This window comes from Tamandua tetradactyla, chromosome X (assembly GCF_023851605.1).
Source record: "Tamandua tetradactyla isolate mTamTet1 chromosome X, mTamTet1.pri, whole genome shotgun sequence".
Lineage (NCBI taxonomy): Eukaryota > Metazoa > Chordata > Mammalia > Pilosa > Myrmecophagidae > Tamandua > Tamandua tetradactyla.
This window is the reverse complement of record NC_135353.1, coordinates 158,510,935-158,530,428: the sequence shown is the minus strand read 5'-3', so window position 1 is coordinate 158,530,428 and position 19,494 is coordinate 158,510,935. Positions and strand designations below refer to the sequence as shown.

Here is a 19,494-nt window from a genome sequence, read left to right as displayed (position 1 = left end):
CACTCCAGCAAGCAGAGAATCAGAAGCCAGGGAGGAATGGCAATGTGCATTTTTTCCACCAAGCGCTGGCCTTCCATCTTGGTAACTGAGCCTTGCCTGGAGACACATAAAGCTGTGCCCCCTTCCCCATCACAGCCTCCAACAAACACGCAGGTAAAGCCTTGCTCTCTCCAGCCACCCAAGTGGCCACAGTGGACAAAGCAGACCCTGGGAAGAAGATTCCGACCCATAACATGGCCCAAAGGGATGGACAATGATCTTGGGAGTGAGATGATACAGGCCTGGCTCTGCCCCTTGACTCTAGCAAACCATTTTGCTTTGTGAACTTGTCTCCTCACCTTTAAAATGGAGATGATGATAGCCAATCTGAGAGCATGGTGACCTGAGTAAAGGAAATAATGTAAACAAGAATATTTTGTGGACTGGAATAAACAATCCTATCTAAGTTATTAGGATCCGTGTGGGCCTTTTGCTCTGACAGTCACCCCAACCTCCAGGTGCCCCACCTTGCATGGAAAAGGCCATTCAGAGCCTTAGGGTTGGGTTGGCCTGAGGGCCATGGGGAGGAAACCCCCAACCCGCCCCCTCCTGCACTACAAACAGGAGTTCCTAAGGCCCCCCAATAAATGGAACTAAAGCACTGATGGTCCAGAACTTGTCCTCCTCCCTCTGCCCATCTGGCTGCCTTGGAAACCCCTTGTCGTATTCGCAAGGATTCATTCAACCTGACATTTTGACAGTTCCAGCAACAGAAGAATTTGGCCTTCATACGGTTAGCTTTTCATTAATTGCTTTTATTGAAAAAATGTTCTGCCATTGAATGAAGAAAAAGACAAGCAGCAGGAATTTTCCCAAAAGGTCAGAGAAGAACATATGGGTAATTTCTCACTCAGAATGGCTCCTGATAAAATGTCATCTCTCCTGAGAAAAAAGGTAGTGTTTTCCCAGAAGTATGTGGCAGAAAATTAGAAAATGCTGGCCACAATGACAGTTCCTTTTACAGAGGGCCTGAGATTAAGAAGGGTTCAGTATCCATGTCCTCTTGCCACATCAGTCATTCAAAATTAGGAGGGATCGGGAACTAAAAGTAGTCTAAAGGTAGTCTGCTCAGAAAACTTTGCTAACCAACTCCAAGGATTCTGCGAAATCCAAATACTATGGATGTAATAATAACACAATAAGAGCTAACATTCACTGGGCACTTACAATGTAGTCCAGGCACCAGCTAAGCTCCTTTCAGCCATCTGCTCATTTAATCCTCCCAAAACTCTCATAAGCTAAGTGTCATTATTGACCCCATTCTACAAAAGAGGAATCAGAGGTTCCCAGAGTTAAATAATAGCCCAAGGCCATAAAGAGAATAGAAAGCAAAGCCACCATACTGGTATGAACAGATGTAACAAGAATTCTAAGGCCTCAACAGCATGTGGACATATTTTCAGGTTGATAATCACCAGCATTTCTGACTTTCTGCATATAACTCTTTCTGTTCCTTCAGAACCTCCAAAAAAATTCCCTCACCCTAAAATATTACTAAAAGTCTTCAAAGGATGCCCTTCCCAGGTCTATGGACCTGTTTGTCAGCCACAGTCACTACCTGGGGTCTTCACAGGACTTTCTGCTCCCCGTGGTTGATGTCTCTGCTCATGAAGCCACCACGGGGAGCCGTAAGCCTGCCACCATAAGGACGCCATCTTGGGAACACCCAAGACCAGTTTCAGATGGTCTGAGTTGCCAGTTTTGCAAATGCCAGTATAGTCCTGGGTGCCACGGAGAAGTGGGGATACTGGTTCTCATCATTTTGCCACAATGTCCTTTAATACCTGGGCCTGGAAGCATCACCAGGTGTCTGGTTCTCTCCTTCCTCAGGAGAGCTCGAAACGTGACCTTCCTTTCCCAGCTTTCCCTGGTCCTCCTTCCCTTGGCTAAGGCATTAAAGCAAACGTATCCAGACCACATCAAAGTGAGCTTATGCCAGTGCTTTCCGGAACTCTTTGCATAATTCAAAATTAATTAATTTAAGAATAATCTTCCGGAGGACTGATTAAGAATAATAACAGGTAATTCTGCTTATCAGCTATCATAGCCAATAGCCTAAGTAGCATTTCCAATTAATTCAGTACAGTCCACCAAGCTTAAAACTTATGGGATTATTGATTTTTTTTTCCACTGGGGAAGGTTCACATTATTCAAATTTTGCTCGAGAGATTGTCGGCATATTTATATCACATGATTTCATATTCACATAATTCAAGTTTGCATCAGGCAGTATTCGTTGAATGAATATTTCAGCCTTCCCTTTTTCTCCCTTGTGTTTAAAAAAGAAGGAATTTTACTTGCAGGGTGAGTGCCCAGTGTCTTCCCTGGTGTAAGGAATCCGGATAATGAGATTATTTTCAGGGGAATAAACGCAGATAACCCATCCCAGAGGCCCATGGGCAGCATGGAGGGGCAGATGTAGGGATCACCTAGCTCTTTGGAAGGGGGTCACTGTGCATGAACAAAATCGAGATGGAAATGTGGAGGTGAATGAGGGAGTATCACAGCATCGAGGGAGAAGTATAGATGAGAGGAGAGGGAAGAGCTTTTTAGGTACATGCATGAGTGGAATGAGACAGACAAACCATGCATTTGCTTTCAGGGAAGAATTTTCAGAGACTAAAGAGAAAGTGGGAAGATAACATTTTATATTTTCAGAAGTCACTTCCAGGAAAAGAGTTCTTTCCAGGGCATGCTGGAAAGAAGGAAAATGATAAAGATGTCTACAGAGGATTCGCTCTTAAACTTTGTGGGCATTGAGAACGTCCTCTGCCTTTAGCAATTCTTTTCAAGAGACTGAGTATAGATGTGAAGTTCCGGTCAGTTAGGTTTTTCCACAACAATCTTGTTTCTATGGAAGCCACACTGTTTAGAGATTGACACACAGAGGACACCAATTGCATTCAGATTATACAAAGTAACAAGAACTGCTCTCTCTTCCTTTAGGACAAAGAAATGGCCCTCGGGCACATCATACATGTAAAAGACATCTGGACGGGTCGCCCAACTCTGAATCTTCATTTGAGCTGAACTGAGACATCTGCCACAAAAGTTGAGCACAGTTTAGAATCAGGGCTGGCTTTCTTCATGCCAGTAGGTGTGTTTACGATACCAAGACCTATGCAAGTACTCTGTGGATTTTGTACAGCAAGCACTGGCAAGAGTATAAACTAGTATATAAGTATAAAGCATAAGCTTTCTGGATAGCTTTCTGGATCATTTTAGATATCTACATCTTCAGATCTTTCTTTCCTTCCCTTACTGTCCAATTTGGGCTACAAAGCCAAACTTCATCAATCTAACTCCACTCTATTGATACGTTCATCCCATCCCCCCCTCTTTTCAAATAGGATAATGAGCATCTCTTATGACTTCTGGGGTCAGTTAGCCTTTGCTATGTAACCAACTATCTCTAAAACCTGGTGACTAAAAACAACCACCATTTATTTAGCTCGTGATTCTGGGAGTTGGCTGGTTGGTTCTTCTGATCTGAATGGGTTCAGCTGATCTCTGTTGGTCTTGCACATGTATCCACAGCCACCTGGACACCAGGAGGTCTCACTCACATGTTTGAAGGTTAGCAGATTGGGGCGGCAGGGCCACAAGTCTCTCATCCTGGATTTCTTCCTTATGCAGTCACATGGTCCCAAGGTAAACAAAGGCAGAAGCCACAAGGCTTCTTGAGGTTAAGGTTTGGAATTCCCTTGGTGTCACTTCTACAACATTCCATTGGTCACAGAAAGTCACAAGACCAGTCCTGATTCAAGGATAGGGAAATAAACTCCACCTCTTGATGGGAGGAACTGCAAAGTACTGAGACCACTTTTGCAATGAACGGGTCATACTGTTGATCTGAATTCACTGCCCCTTACCTGAGAGAAAGACACTTGCAATTAAAGCATCAGGCACTCTTCCTGCTATTTACTGGAGTTGGGGAATGCCATTTATCAGCTGCTCCCACACAGGGAAAAGTATTTTAGCAAAACTCACATCAAAGCCACTAATAAGTAACCACTGACATGGTATAACTTGTCCGGTAGTGAAAGATCTGCATTTGCTGAGTTCCATTATGGCCACTAGGGCTGCTGCCTTGCTTCCAGGAAGAGTGTCCCTTTTTATGCATCCTCATTAGCTGGTTAATCAAATAGAAAGGCTGGCTCTGAGAACAAGATGGTACCATTACAGAGCGGGTCATAAAACATCCAGAGGTTGGAGACAGATATAGCTATGGCCCCTGGGTGGAGAAAGGAAGTGGGGATGGGACAGAAGGAGGGGAGCGGAGCCTTTGCTAATATCGCAACAATAGAAGGGCCTCAAAATTTGAGAAAGCAGCTACTAACAGATACTAGGTGCATGACACTATGATGGAAAATGCCAGTCACCTCACAACTTTGTCCAGCCCCTTTTTCCTAGTCTACTCTCTCCTTCCCCACAACCCCCATTCCTGTTCCAGTCAGTGATCCCCACTTGAATTTACTGTTTTTGTCTGCTTCATCTTAATATCCTGTCCGTGCCTAACAAAAAGACCAATTCTTAGAGATAGTCAGCAAGACTGATGATGGTAAGGCTTAAACCCTTGAAATTACTAAGTCGGGTGATTCTCCTTTTTTCACTTTGAGCAATTCAATTTTTCGGTGAAGATTTCCCTGTGTGGGGGTGATTAGACACCATGGTTCGCTATGGTTCCTAAGTTTATCCATTCTTCTATAATTAACTTCCTATAAGCAATACTCAACAAAAGGTTGTTTATTGAATGGAAGGATGGATGGATGGGTGGACACCAGGAGCAGGAAGGACTCCTGAGGTGCAAACACTCCAACAGTTGGAGGTGGTTAACTGGGAACAGATGGGAAAGCTTGTTGAAAGGCTTTCATTGAAAAAGAGGCATGGGGAGCAGGAAAACTGCCCATCCCTCCTACTCTGATACTCCCACAGTAGCAAATCTAGTACTTTTCTCCCCTCAATGTTTCTAAAAAAAGATCTGGCTTTACATTCATGTGTTGTTTTATTTTTTGACTGTGATCAAATTGGGTAATATTTTAAAACAGAAGTTTATTTTGAACACTATTTTGCATAGCCCCTTCATTACTCAATCGGTTTGCTCCAAAATTTGTTTCTCATGTTCACATTTGTGTCATCCACACCTCAACCACATTTTGATTCTGTAGTAGAAAAATAAACGCATGTGACTTGCAGACATTTGTAGCTTGTGGCTTTTCAGAAATACAGATCTGTAGTGTCAGCATTTTAGAAGAGGAAACTTGTAGCCATTATTTAGTGCTCTGCCTATGTAAGGCAAACTTATAAAAATACACTATACAACAAAAGTTGTGCCATTAAAAGATAATTTAAATAAATGAAATATTGTTCTGCATTTGTGTGTTTACTTATGCAGACCCAAATGTGATTTTGGATTGAGTTCTGAAATTGTATATTTCAGGAATAGATACTCCAAAATAATGTCAAAGTAAAGAATTTAATAAAGATGACTTGTTAAAAATACAAGACCTACCCATATCTGGTATCTTTTTTCAATAGAATCTGGCATGTGACCATGTATTTTATTATTTTATTTCAATTTTGATTACCCTGACAGCTGAAATGAAAGTTTTACAGAGACAATGTATTTGGAGCCAAAGATCTGGTTGACTCAATGAAGGAGATGATGAAAATAAATTTACAACAGCCCAGCCTAGTGTACTGACTTCATAACATTTTATGTGAGACAGGTATTCATTAAAACCGTTTTTCTCTAAGAGAAAACAGTAGCTATCGACTATTTCTGTTGGCTAAGGAAAGGTCTAAAGCTTCAGAGATTTGAATAGCTACCGCGTTTCCAGAATCCCACATTTACAGAATCCCACTGTCCAGCATCTTATATTAGAATTATTTTCAGAGGTTTTGGAAAGAAAATAAATCCTAGGAGCTCTACAATTAAGAAATGAGTGCATGTTCAGAATAGCAGTATACCCTTATAGGGACTTCAGCTGTGCTTGAAAATGCCCCCAATAAAATCCACATACCCAAAAAACAACCAACCAACCAATTAACTATTCTGATGGGTATTGATACAGCAATGGTTGCCAGTTAAAATTGGCAATCAGATTCATGACCCACTACGTGCTGTAATTTCCATTTACTTGGCTTTGTAGAAGGATAAAGGGCAGGAAATGGCTTGCGTGGCATCTTCATTTCACTATGACATCTGTGGGAGGCAGAAATATGGTCCCCCAAAGATGTCCACGTCCTAATCCCCAGCACCTGTGAATCTGTTACCTAACATGTCAGGTAGAGGACTCAAGGGACAAAGGGGAATTCAGAAGGTTGTTACTCATCTGACCTTCAAATAGGGAAGAGTATCCCTGGTGATCCATGTGGGTCCAGTATAATTATAAGGGGCATTAAAAGTGGAAGAGGGAGGCAGAAGATGTCAGAGCCATGCAATGTAAGGAGGTGTCAACCCTCCATTGCTGGCTTTGAAGATGGAGAAAAAGGCCATGTGTTTAAGAATGTAGAAGCTGGAAAAGGCCAGGAAATAGATTCTTCCCTAGAACCTCTAGAAAGGAACACAGTGCGGTTGACACCTTGATCCTAGCTCAGTGAGACCCACGCCAGACTTCTATCCAACAGAACCATATAGTAATATATTTACATTATTTGAAGCCACTAAGTTTGTGGTAATTTGTTATAGCAGTGATAGGAAACTAATCCAGAGACTTCACACCATAAAAAGCAGGCACAGCATGCCACATTTACTGTTTCCAAAGAAACAGGTCTCTGAGGTCATTTTCATAGGTGGAACCGGATCAGCCCACTCTGAAGTCAGCCCTTTACTCAGACAAGTAGTCCCAATGTCACAATGTATACGCACCTCAAACATGAGGAACCCGTCATCCTTTGAATCATAGATGCAAGTAGGGCTCTCCCCACAGAAGCCAAAGGCCAAGGCCTTATTTTCTCTGAACCCAGGCAGCTGGGACATGGTGCATGACCTAAGCTCAGCCCATCAGGACGCAAAGAAGGAAGGTGGAATCCCTTTCAACATTGACAGTCACTGCAGCATTCAATGCCCCATACGATGAGCAATGGGGCCCATGGCACTTTCTGTGGATCCTCTGGCCCAGATTCCCTTAGTTCTGGTCTATTGAGCCTGGCCCAGCAGCTTTCCCATCAGTTCTCTGAGATACTTAGTAGTTTTCTGTATTAGCTAACATCCTCTAGAGAAACAGAATCAGCAGGAGATATCTGTAAATATAAAATTTATAAAAGTGTCTCACACAACCATGGGGATGTAAGAGTCCAAGATCTATAGGACAGGCTGTGAGATGGCAACTCCAATGAAGGTCCTCAAAGAACTCCACAGGAGATGCTGGCTGGCTGAAGCAGGAAGAATAATAGTCTCTTCTGAATTCTCCCTAGAAGCCTTCTGGTGATTAGAGTAAGCATCATTCATTGAAGAAGACACTCCCCTTAGCTGATTGCATGGATGCAGCCACCATGATCATGATTTAAGTCCATGAAACATCCTCATAGCAACAGATGGGCCAGCGCTTGACCAACCAGACAACCGGGCGCCACCACCTGGCCAACTGGACACATGACCTTGACCATGACACCTTCCAAACAATTCCTTTGCTGTGTAAGATAAAGTCAGTGTCATAAACCCTAATTGGATCAGCAACTGTTATCAGGAAGGGGAGTCTGACCACAAATCTTCCAGAATAAAGGGGGATTTGGAATTGATTATATAATTTGGCTGAGCTAAATGCAGTTAGCATTCAGGAATGGAAATCTGGTGCTCAGTGGAAATCAGCAAATCAAATGCTCATTTGTAAAGGACCTGTTTGAAAGCAAGACTTAGGGGATCACATCAGCAGTGCCATATATAACAGGCATGAAAAATCAAGGACTAAAGAGTGAAGTGGCTGCTTCTAATATTGGAAAGCTTAAAGAAAGAGAATGCTGTGTTCAAATCCCTAATTCTGGGCCAAAAGCATAAATTGAAACTAGGGACTTCCTTCAACTGTGCTAAAAAGAATCTTTCAATTTTTGTAACAGCAATATAAAACTACCCTGAATCAAATGTCCCTTTTTGAAGGGCAGCTCATTTATAATGTCAGTTGAATCACAGCCTCACCAACTTTCTTGTATGAAACTTATATGGGTTCCAATGGATGCCTTAGTTCATCAGAGCTGCTATCACAGACACCACAAACCAGTTTTTGCTTAACAACTGGAATTTATTGGCTCACAGTTTCAAAACTAGAAAAGGCCCAAAATCAAAAATCATCTCAGCATGGCTTTTTTTTTCTCCCAGAGCCTGTAGCATTCTGGTGCTGGCTGCTGATAGTCCTTGGGGTTCCTTGGTGTGCTGGTTTGAAAGGATGCATGTATCCTAGAAAAGCCATGTTTTAATACTAATCCCATTTTGTAAAGGCAGCCATTTCTTCTAATCCCTATTCAGTACTATATGTATGAATCTGTAATTAGATCATGTCCCTGGAGATGTGACTCAATTAAGAGTGGTTGTTAAACTGGATTGGGTGGAGTGGGTCTTGATTAGTCTACTGGAATCCTATAAAAGAGGAAACATTTTGGAGAAAGTCGGAGATTCTGAGAGAGCACAAAATGACATAGCCACAAGAAGCAGAGAGTCCACCAGCCAATGACCTTTGGAGATGAAGAAGAAAAATGCCTCCCAGGGAGCTTCATGAAACAGGAAGCCAGGAGAGAAAGCTAGCAGATGATGCTGTATTCGCCACATGCCTTTCCAGATGAGAGAGAAACCCTGAATTTCATCGGCCTTCTTGAACCAAGGTATCTTTCCCTGGATGCCTTCGATTGGACATTTCTATAGACTTGCCTTAATTGGGACATTTTCTCAGCCTTAGAACTGTAAACTAGTAACTTATTAAATTTCCCTTTTTAAAAGTCATTCCATTTCTGGTATATGGCATTCCAGCAGTTAGCAAACTAGAACACTTGGCTTATGTTTCTGCCTTCCATCACATGGCAATGTCCTCTCCTTTTGGCTTCTGTGACTTCCAGGTTCTCTTTACAAGGCCTCTAGCAATCCAGATTAAGGCCCATCCTGATTCAGTTGGCCCAACTTAACTAAAAACGAGATCTTCAAAAGGTCCTGTTTGTAAATGGGTTTCACCCCCCACCAGAATGGGATTAAGATAAAGAACATGTGTGTTTTCTGGGGCACTCACTCTACCGCCATGGAGAAGAGCAGGACCCTGAGAACTGCAATGGTGCTAAGTTACAGGATGTCAAGAATGCAACCTCCCAAATCTCCTAACTCTGCTGAGCCTCAGATTTTGGCTCAAGCCATGCTTCTTCTCAAGCCTCATGAGGCCATCTGTGCCTTATCCGAAGACTGTAACTCTCTCTCCTTAAGAGAGCCACCTTGCTCAAGGAAGCCTTTGTCATTTCCGAGGCCCTGAACCCCTGTGAAGGGGAAGCGAGGAGGTCCTTAAACAAGGGTCCTGATATTTCCTCACAAAAAGTGTATCGAGAATCCTCTTCTCGGCCTTTTCCCCAAGGGACCTGTGAATGTTTACCAGAAAACCTGTGTAGTGGGCAGCCTTTTCAGAGTTTACCAACCTGAGTCAGCACCACTGCAGCTCACTAAGTAGAGTGGAGGCTTAGAAGATTCAGGTGACAAATGGAGTTTGAATCCAAGTCCAAGTCTGCTACAAAGGGGACATAGTGAAACTCTGGATCCCATGGTTATATCTCTGTTTTCTGAGGCTTTACTTTAAATCATTAACAACTAGTAGAATCCCCGCATCATCATTGATCACAGGTACAAATAGGCCACATGGAAGCCCCCAGGGATACGCCTTCAATTCAAAATGAAAAATAAAGAGCAATACCATATGTGAGAGAATTGCAGCAATTAGTGTCCCCATGAAAATCTTAAGAAATGCAGGGATGGTGATTCTTAATATATATCCCTTCTTCACTTTCCAGCTTGTTCAGTGCAAAACACACTGTTGCTTCTTGGAGAATGAGGGTAGATTGATATAAGTTTCATCAGGCTGCAGGCACAAGAGATGTGGAATGTGGAGGGGAGGACTGGAGTTATAAATGCCAGCTATTGCCTTGTGACCAGAAGCATAAATGAGGACAGTAGACACTGTATATTTCCTTAATCGCCGCGACAAACAATACGGGAAGAAAAATGTATGTGCATATTCAGTAGCCAAAGCATAACTTGTAATGGATTTGCGGGAGGGGGCCTTCCCAGGATTCTAGCCCTTTTCCTCTATTTGAAGAATTTGCCATTGTGTGAGTCTGTGGGAAGCAGTGTTGCTCCCAACTGCTAAAGAAATAGAGAAGGCTGGATTCTGGCTCTCCCTGAACGCTGGCTGCTGTATGTGCATGTGTATGGGCACATAATATAAGTCTGACCAGCGATGCTTCCACCTAGACCTTTCAATCTTGAGTTAGTGACACAAAGAAGGAGGGATAGTTGGAATTCATTGTGGTGGAGCTGACAGCACATCTGGGGTCCAGTGCAGCAGTGCCACCCACAGCATTTATGTCCAGCAGTGGCAACAGAGGAACTCAAATCAGACAGGTCCTGTGGAGGATTCTTGAAAAACTTTCTGCTCTCCAGGCTTAATGTGGAACCTTCCTGCCACATTCCAAGTCAGCTTCTCCAAACTTACCATATTCTTTTTGAACTTCCTGATATCCTACCAATAAGCTTCTTTTCTGCTCAAGTTAATGAGAGTTGCTCAATGTAATTTGCAATCAAGAACTTGGGCATTCCACAAATGGTGTTGGGAAAAATGGCTATCCCCATGCAGAAGAATGAAATTAAATCTCTATCTCACACCATATAAAAAAATCAACTCAAAATGGACCAAGGACCTAAATATGAGAGCTAAAACCATAAAATTCTTAAAAGATAGCATAATGGAAAATCTTTATTTCAGTTTGGTAAAGCTGCTGGAATGCAATATACTAGAAATGGGTTGACTTTTTCAATGAGAATTTATTACGTTACAAATTAACAGCCCTAAGTCCATGAAAGTGTCCAAATTAAGGTTTTAAGAAGAAGATACCTTCTCTCAGGAAAGGCTGCTGGCATCCGGATTCCTCTATCACATAGGAAGGTATATGGCGACATCTGCTGGTCCTTCTCTCCAAAATGTCTCTGGGTTCCAGTGGGTCCTTGCTTGTTTCTCCCAGGGCATTTCTGACTCTCAGATCTCCCAAATGTCTCTGCCTTTTATCCTCTCATAAAAGATTCCACCAAGGGGATAAAGACCCACTTTGAATGGGCTGGGTCATATCACCAAGGAAAAAACCTAAGCAAAAGATCCCACTCACAATAGGTGTGCACCCACAGGGATGGATTAAAAGAACATCGTCTATTCTGGGGTACACACAGATTCAAACCAGCACAATTTTCATGACCTGGGATTTGGGAGTGTGTTCTTAGAAATGACACCAAAAGCATGAACAATAAAAGAAACAATAGATAAATTTGATTTCACCAAAATAAAAAATGTTTTGTGCATTGAAGGAAGTTATCCAGAAAGTGAAAAGACAGCGTACAGAATGGGAAAAAAGTAATTTCAAACCATAAATTGGATAAGGGCTTGATATCCAGAATACATAAACAACTTTTACAATGCAGCAACAACAATAACAAAAAAAACAAGCCAGTTTAAAAATGGGCAAAGAACTTGATTAGACATTTCTCCAAAGAAAATATACAAATGGCCTATAGACACATGAAAACAGATACCGGTATTAGCCATTAGGAAAATGCAAATCTAAATCACAACGAGTTACCACTTCACATTGACAAGGGTGATTATCATTTAAAAATCTGAATATAACAACTGTTGGAGGGGATGCAGAGAAATTGGAACTCCAGTGCACTGTTGATGGAAATGTAAAATGGTACAGCCACTCTGGAAAGCAATATGGCGGTTCCTCAAAAAGTTAGAGACTTACCATATGGCCAGGCAATCCCACTTCTAGGTACATACCCAAAGAAAGTAAAAACAAGGTCAGAAGCCAATACTTGTACACCAACATTTATAGCAGCATTATTCACAATAACCAAAATCTGGAAACAATCCAAGTGTCCATCAATAAGTGAATGGATAAACATAGTGTGGTACATACACAGAATGGAATATTATTTTGCCACAGCAACGAATGATATTACGGCATTTGCTGCAACATCAAAGAACCTTGAAAACATGCTCAGTGAAGTCACCAAGGCACATAAGGATAAGAATGGTATCACTTATATGAGATGACTAGAAATAGCAAATTCACAGGGATAGAAAGTAGATTAGAAGTTACCAGGGAGGGATGCAGGTAGAAGAGGGAAAGAAAGTGTTTGTCTGCAAAAATGAAAACTTAAAAAGTTTTCTGAAATTTCTGTTTGGGATATTGAGAGGGTTTGGTGGTAGCAAAACATTGTGAATCTGATTAACAGCATTGAGTTGTATATCTGAATGTGATCAATCTGTTACTGGGATAAAAATTTTTTCAAAAAATCCATGGAAGTGCACAACACAAACCTGAACTCTATGTTAAACTATAAACTATAGTTAATAGCACAATTATAAAAATGTGCTTTCATCAATTGTAACAAAAGTTCTACACCAATGCAAGGTGCTAATAATAGGGTGGTATATGGGTATGCTATATTTTATGCATGATTTTCTGTAAACTCACAACTTCTTGGAAGAAAGAGAGAAAGAGAAAGAGAGAGAGAGAAGGGAGGGAGGGAGGGAGGGAGGGAGAGGGAGAGAGAGAGAGAGAGAGAGGGAGGGAGAGGGAGGGAGGGAGAGAGAGAGAGAGAGAGAGAGAGAGAGGGAGGGAGGGAGGGAGGGAGGGAGGGAGGGAGGGAGGGAGGGAGGGAGGGAGGGAGGAAGGAAGGAAGGAAGAAAGAAAGAAAGAAAGAAAGAAAGAAAGAAAGAAAGAAAGAAAGAAAGAAAGAAAGAAAGAAAGAAAGAAAGAAAGAAAGAAAGAAAGAAAGAAAGAAAGAAAGAAAGAAAGAAAGAAAGAAAGAAAGAAAGAGAAAGAAAGAAAGAAAGAAAGAAAGAAAGAAAGAAAGAAAGAAAGAAAGAAAGAAAGAAAGAAAGAAAGAAAGAAAGAAAGAAAGAAAGAAAGAAAGAGAAAGAGAAAGAGAAAGAAAGGAGGAAGGAAAGGAGGAAGGAAAGAAGAAAAGAAACTTGGGCAAGTTCTCACAGAAAAAAAGACTGAAGAAAGATATCAAAATGTCAACACTTTAGAATTTGTGGTTTTTCTTTTCTTTATGTTTTTTTTTTCCGCATTTCTAAAGTGACTATGGTTACTTTTACGATTAAAATATACGAATAGAGTTATTTCTGTTTGGGGCCCATCTATCCAGCCACAGGGTGATGCGCGCCGGCAATAATTATAAAGTGTTCAGATTCTGTAAATCCAAATATCATTAAAAAAAATTTTAAAGAAGCATAATGCTTGCAAGATCAGATGGACTAAAGCATTCCAGAAGGTAGCTAATAAAGAGTTTACCATGAATAATTCATTTGCATTAGAAAACTGTAGAAATGAACCTGCTGTATAGTAGCATGAGAGCTATGGAATAAAACTATTGATGCAATAAAGTGAGTCAAAGAAATTAAACTGAAATGCCAAGCTAAATTTATGATGAACAGGTTGAAGAAAAATAAAGAACTACAGAAAGTTCAGGACATCAGAGAAGTCCAGTGAAACACCCATCTTATCCGGGCTCTTCTTGCAGGCAAAGGAAAGCAGCTGGAAGAAAAAATGGAGCAGAAACCAGAATAGGATGTGGTCAGGGAAGGAATTTCTTAAAAATCTCACTGTAAACATTTCTATACGTGCATTTGAAAATCTCCTTTGAGAACTTAGAACTCCTAAATTACTGATTTATTTTGTATATAAGGTCACAAATGAAAGGTGATTGAAAATATGTCTCTCTTACATTGCTGTCCGTAAACCATCAGATGTTATGGATGTTAGATTGTATCTCAACTTTTTTTTTTAGGAAATGCACTAGTCAAAATATAAATTTTGTCCCTAATAAACATTTTTTCTTTAGTCTCACACATAAGTTAAAGTTTTAAAACATGAATTACCATCTATTTTCAACACCCTGCAATATTGACATTCCTTTGTTCTTACTCATGCAAAAACATTTTTCAATTTATACATTAAATCACTATAATTGTACACTCTAGGCATTCCCAGATTTAGGTAATGGTACTAGACACCATTGATGTAATGACTAATGACAAAAATTCATGGCGAATGATATATAGAATGAATTTTTTTGTTGTAAAATACTCCCCTTAGTTAATGTTAAAGAAGGGGGATACAAAAAGGAACTACCAGTGTGTCTGATGACTGGCTTCCATACTTTGATTTTGATTTCTTGATTTCCCATTTTGTAGCATTTTGATGAGCATTTTGGCCTTGTAGATGGAAGCCTAATTTATTTAGACTGGCTAACCTGGTTTAAGTGTTCTGGTCAGCAGCGGTGGATGCTGTGGGTGAGAGCTGAAGAGTCTTTTCCTGAAGTAGCACTAAATTCTATCAATTTCCACTTTATAGAATATTCTGTCTAACTTGAGATTCCTAGTGGAATGAACTTCATTTTTCCAGCTTGGCCCTGATTTAGAAGTTGAGGAATCCTGGTGCCTTTTAAAATTTGTTGCCTTGTTTTCTTTGTAAAAGCTCCTATGGTTTTTGGAGAATAGAATGCATTGGTAGAGCATCAGTCCACTATTTGCACATAAACTAAAATCATTTCTAAAGCAATATAGAGAGAGATATATACTAGTAGATATAATAAAAATAATATTAATTGATGATCATTGGCTTATTAACGAATCCATCTGAGAAAAATAAAATACTGAGGAATACATGAAAAGCAGATTTCGGTGGTGTGTGGGGAAAGGTTTGAAGTCAAGAGTGCCTTTTTATGCCAGCAGACCTAGGTGGGACGCTGACAGAGGTCTTCTAGGGAGAAAAAAGACCTTGAAAGATAATGAGGCATCAAAGTAAAGTTACCTGGTCAGAGCACTTTCAGATCTCTGTGTGAAGGAGAGCAGTGCAGAGAGAAAAAAGCAGGGAAATGAATGCATCTACCATAACCTTTTATGACATTTGCCATGACCTTGAGGGCGCGCCCGACACAGTGTGGTAGACAAGATCATTAGCAGAGACGGGGGGAGATGTGAAGAGGAGAGGTCCCACTATCCCATGGGACCTCAGCTTGGACGATCCTCACTCAGGAGGAGCGCTGGACAGGATGACAGGGAGCCTGAAGATGCATTTTTTCAAGGAAAAAGAGTGACCCAGGAATCCGATGAAGACTGCACCGAGAAAGAGTAGGAGGTGATAAAGCGAAGAGATTTCTAGAAGAATCAATGAGGAGCAGCAAACGCGTTAAGCATGAAGAATGGGCTGATTTCAGAAACGTGAGATACAGGGGCGGCTTTGGGATAGACCTTGTTTTGGGGTTCTTGTCTGGCACTGAGCCCGCCCTGCTAGCCCCCACCCCTTCCTCTTCTGCAAAATCCCTGCCCTGCTTCTTCCCCTCTCCATAACCGCCACAGCAGCGCGGTCCTCTTCTAAACTTCCAGGTTTGGGTAAAGCAAAGATCAGCGGCAGGGAAGGAAAGCATAAATCTACTTTATAGCTCGATATATTACAAAATCTAATCTGTTTTCCTTTGCTCTTTCTGCATAAACTCTTTTATTATGCCCACAGAAGAGAAAGGTTACCTTTTGAGGGAAATTATCTGTGAGAGGGGAAAGAATTAGAATTCTGAACAAGCCATTTTGTTGACTTATACAGGCTTGTGAGAATAGTACTGCGAAAAATATTAGAATGACTAATCTGAAAAGATGAAAACATAATCAAATTGCAGTAGCACTCTTCAATCAAATTTAACTTTTGAGGGGCCTGCTCTTTTAAAATTAATTTCACCCAGTGACTCTCTAGGGAACAGAGAGTAATAGAACTTATACTTAAATATATGCATGCACATTGTTAAACGTGCTGTCATTTGTTTACCTTAATGCCTTTCTCCCAACAAACAATTCTAGATTCTGCATCAGGGCCTCTTGGCTTAAAGCAAAAACCTTTAAAGAAAAAGCCTCATTCGGAAAGACTCAAGAACCAGTGCCCAATTTTGAAGCACTTCTGAAGAGAAATTTACAAAAAAAAATTTACTCTGCCCTCATAATTAAGCCAACTTGCCATGAATTTTCTTTGGGGTTTAACAATAAGATTCTCGATTTTTAAAAAGGCGCCAGAAGTTCAGGATGCAACAACAACAACAAAATTCTTGTAGCTTGTTTTCTTGTAGCTATTTTGAATCTATCCTTTAACGCCTTTTAAAAATATTAAATAAGTGGAAGACAAATAACATGCCAGCTTGACAAGATCCTCCCACCTTTAGAACAGGAAACGCTTAATAAATTGCCAGCACTAACCAGAAAAGATTGAAAATATAATTTACCCAAAGTTTAATGGAAGAGCTGAACTAGGGCACAGAGGGAAGGTGTTTCGAGGGAAGCAAATGGGCAACTTCACATAAGAAATATTTTTAAAGACATACTTGGAACTTCTGCTCGATTATGTTTAAGAAAAGGAAATATTGCCAGGGGGCTGGCACAAGTAAGCAACTCATATAGGCACCTGGCAGGAGTATAAGTTGGGTCCAACTTTCTGGAAGGCAGTTTGGCAATTTCCCATTGATCGGGATTTCCACTTCTTGGAATTTCTCTTAAGAAAATAAATGAAAGATGCAATTTAAAAATGTTGATGACTCTGTTGTTTAAAGTTAGAGAAAATTGGAAAGAACTAAAATGCCTAATGATAAAGAATTGCTTAAATAAACAGGTCTTTCTTCTCTGACCCTTATGCCCTTCAGTCTACTCTCAACATGGCGGCCAGCTTCCTCCCATCAAAATGCCATGACTTGCCAGTCATTTGCCTCTTGGGCTCAAAACACTCCAATGATTCCCCTGCTCAGAGTCAAAGCCAAATCGTTATGATGGTCTAGTGACAGAGTTGCCATTTAAGTGACTCTCCAATGAACAAGAGCATGTGCGCCAAGTAACCTGTGGTCTCAACCTTACAGAGGAACTTCTAGAATTTTAAGCTGCTCCCTCTTGAAGAACACTCCATTCAAAAGCTGCCTTGACAAATCTTCTGGTACATCACTTGTTCATATTTTCTCTGAAATTGTGATTATATTCGATTTTTTGAACAAGAAATTGTTTCTCCCAGTCACCATCAAGCAACAATCATCTCTCATCCAGACTATTGCAAAGCTGCCTACCAGTTTCTTGATAGCTTACTCTGTCCCCTTCAATCTATTCTCCAGACTATATCCAAAGCAACCCCTTTTTAAAAATGATCACAACTTCCCCATGCTTAAAATTCATCAATGCCTTCCCATTTCACTACATATGAAAATCCAAATCCTTGATAGTCAAGGTTCTAGAACAGGGCTAGCCAATGGAAATATATTGGGAGCAATATAGATAACTTTAAATGTAATAGTTGTCATATTTTTCAAAGTTTAAAAAAAAATTAATTTTAACACTATATTTTATTTTAGTCAATATATCCAAAATTGGATAATTTCAATATGTAATAAATATTTGAAAAATTAATGAAAAAAATTAATAAGATCATTTGCATTCAGGTTTTCTTACTAAGTCTTAAAAACCCAGTGTGTCTTTTACCCTTAGAGCACATCTCAATGTGGACTGGCCACGTTTCATGTGCTTCAGAGCCCCATATGGCAAATGATTACCATAGTAGACAGTACAGCTCTACAGAGTCAAGATGATGCCCACACCTCCATCGCATAGACATATTTAACTTCCAGGTCCTCAAAGTTGCCATTCTCTCTTTCCCAGGCCTTTGTATGTGCTGTTCCCTTGTAAATGCTCCTACACCCTGTCTAAGCCTAGCTAACTCATCCATCAGGTTTCTATTTAAACAGTATTTCTTCTGGGAAGCCTCGTGTACTGCCCCCTCTGGACTTAGATGGTGGATCCTCATCTAAGGTCCCATAGGACCTGTCCTTCTCTGCCATTACCATTTATTATAACCACTTGTTTACAATATCTGAGGTGTCCACTTCTCAATGGACTTTCCACAGTGCCAAATTTAGTCCTGAAATCCAGATCCAGGAGCTCTTCCATCCACCAGGTCAGGTGCTCAGGAGTTGTCCTGGTCTTACAACTGCCCTGAAGGACACTGCTGTAGTTGTCCTTGAGGGCCAGCTGGGGTGAAGGCTGAGGGCATGGGCTGGACATCCTTCCTAAGAGTCTGACAAGGACCCTGAATACAGCTGCTATAAAGTCCCATTCCTCTAAAGACTGGGTAGGAAGCTGGCAAGGAATCGGAGCCAACACGGCCTCTGCACACTCAAACAGTGCCCCTCACTCCTCCTTCTCTTGGCCCACCCACTCTCTCCAGGCCCGGGGTTCTTGAGGGTCAGACTTCACCCTCCCCCCACCCCACCCCATCTTCCCTGGCCTCTCCCAGCTTTCAGTTCATACCCCTTTAATGCAGCCACACAAAGTTCACTATCATTATTTTCCCTCATAGTAGCACTCAATGTCAAAAGAAGCCTGCTCATTGCCAGACCTAGACCCTCAATTAGATCTTTCTGCCTTGCTGGAGGACAGTGGAAGGCTTTGTCTTCAAAAACACCATAGATCCATCTAGGAGAGAAGAGATGTGTGCATTCTGTTTTGCTGAGTGTTGTCCTCCCCCCAAAAGAGGTATTAAACTCTTTCTGATGCCAAAAAGAAAAACACAAAAAGGGGTTGAGTTTTCACATAACAAATAATTTGAAAGAAAACAATTAACAAAATTTTTACATGGGCAAAAGATTTGACTAGACATTTCACCAAAGAAGATATAAGAACTGTAGAAATGGCCAAGAAGCACATGAAAAGATAATCACCATCATTGGTCTTTGTTCATTAGGGAAATGCAAATCAAAACCACAATGAAATACCAGCTCACACCCGCTAGGATGGCTATAATCAAAAAGATTAGTGAGAATGTAGAGAAATTGGAACCCTCATACATTGCTGGAAGGAATGTAAAATGATGCAGCCACTGTGGAAAACAATATGGTGGTTCCTCCAAAAGTTAAACAGTTAATATAATTGAAAGTTTAAAAGTTACCATATGACATGAAACTTAACCCCACAAAGGATAGGTCAAGCCTACTTAAAATTAGGCCTAAGAATCACCCCCAAGAGAACCTCTTTTGTTGCTCGAATGTGGCCTCTCTCTCCAGCCAACACAAGAAGCAAACTCACCACCCTCCCCCATCTATGTGGGACATGACTCCCAGGGGTGTGGACCTTCCTGGCAACGTGGGACAGAAATCCTGGAATGTGCTGAGACTCAGCATCATGGGATTGA

At 41.0% G+C, this 19,494-nt stretch overlaps 1 pseudogene; it reads left to right on the top strand.

Annotated features, from left to right (window-relative positions):
- The first annotated feature begins 1,567 nt into the window (after positions 1-1,567).
- Positions 1,568-13,881, top strand: LOC143672140 (putative ribosome biogenesis protein RLP24 pseudogene; annotated as a pseudogene).
- Positions 13,882-19,494: the final 5,613 nt, after the last annotated feature.